We start from the raw sequence: 1,661 nt of genomic DNA, 5'->3' as shown, positions 1-1,661 counted from the left end.
CTTATGACCTAAGATGTTGAGTCCCATAGTGCTCAGAGCCATTTGAACCATTAAACCTGTTACCTCGCAGCTGCGCGTGTGCGTACTAACGATAATTGCATCTAATACTGGAATCCACTATTATGAAGTCTTAGTGATTAATAATACTATGGGCGCTGATGACCACGCTGTTTAGCGCCCGAAAACCTCAAACCACACACACACACACACACACACACACACACACACACACACACACACACACACACACACGCAACAGTACTAGATAAAAATTTAATTTAAGATCAATACTCGATATAAATGGTACAATGGCTTGAAACTTCCTGGCAGATTAAAACTGTGTGCCGGATCGAAACTCGAACTCGGGACCTTTGCCTTTCGCAGGCAAGTGCTCACCAACTTAGCTACACCAACACGACTCACTACCCGTCCTCACAGCTTTAATTCCACCAGTACCTCGTCTCCTACCTTCCAAAACTTGACAGAAACTCTTCTGCGAACTTTACAGAACTACCACTCCTGGAGGAAAGGATATTGCGGAGACATGTCCTAGAAACAGGCCTGCGAAAGGCAAAGGTGCCGAGTTCGAGTCTCGGTCCGGCACGCAGTTTTAATCTGCCAGGAAGTTTCATATCAGCGCACACTCCGCTGCAGAGTGGAAAATCTCATTCTGGTATAATGGCTTGTTTATAGCAACAAGGTGCCTTATGCAACTAATTCTCATTTTGGCACGATTTTAATTTTATTGTACCTCAGTACAGCCGTAACAAATTAAGAGGTGGCTTGTCGACTTGCGGCAACGGCCATGCCGCAGTGGATACACCGGTTCCCGTGAGATCACCGAAGTTAAGCGCTGTCGGGCGTGGTCGGCACTTGGATGGGTGACCATCCAGGCCGCCATACGCTGTTGCCATTTTTCGTGGTGCACTCAGCCTCGTGATGCCAATTGAGGAGCTACTCGAGCGAACAGTAGCGGCTCCGGTCAAAGAAAACCGTCATAACGAACGGGAGAGCGGTGTGCTGACCCCACGCCCCTCCTATCCGCATTCTCCATGCGGATGACACGGCGGTCGGATGGTACCGGTAGGCCACTCGTGGCCTGAAGACGGACGCAGTGCTATGGACTTTCGACTTGGACTAATAAGGCTAAGGCTCCAGAACATCGGATTCTAGTAGAAGACGCAAATCTCGTTTGTGCGTACATACCTAGTTAGGAGTTAACAGGCGTAGGAACGTAGTTTGTCTGCTGAGTTGAGCGAGCGAGCGCAAGCCTACCATCATGACATACGAGCCGCGACCTGTCTTTCTCGTAGACCCCGTTCTGGATTTGTCACGTGGCTACTTTGCTGTATCGTGGGCTTGCGCCTATGCTGCCAGCAACCCGCATTACATGGAAGCTATGCAGGTAGCCAGCTTTGTGGCAGACTACACACGATGGCTGCCACATTTCACACGGCCACCAAACGGTGACCAAAGCGCCGGCATAGGTCGCTGGCACTACTGACTTTTTTCTTGCACTGGCCACGTGACTGGAAGCAACACCATACTGGCCCCAGGGGCTGTACTTAGACCAGTGGACGGCCCCCAGGCGCCGTATGCGCTCACATTTCATCTGACTCGGAGCCAGCACTACGCCGTCACTGTCTGGGCCTATCTCCACA

At 50.9% G+C, this 1,661-nt stretch overlaps 1 pseudogene; it reads left to right on the top strand.

Annotated features, from left to right (window-relative positions):
- The first annotated feature begins 795 nt into the window (after window positions 1-795).
- Window positions 796-913, top strand: LOC126109911 (5S ribosomal RNA; annotated as a pseudogene).
- Window positions 914-1,661: the final 748 nt, after the last annotated feature.

The sequence above is a fragment of the Schistocerca cancellata genome, chromosome 12 (genome assembly GCF_023864275.1).
Source record: "Schistocerca cancellata isolate TAMUIC-IGC-003103 chromosome 12, iqSchCanc2.1, whole genome shotgun sequence".
In the NCBI taxonomy this organism is placed as follows: domain Eukaryota; kingdom Metazoa; phylum Arthropoda; class Insecta; order Orthoptera; family Acrididae; genus Schistocerca; species Schistocerca cancellata.
The sequence above is the reverse complement of the archived record's forward strand: the minus strand, read 5'-3'. Positions and strand labels throughout refer to the sequence as shown.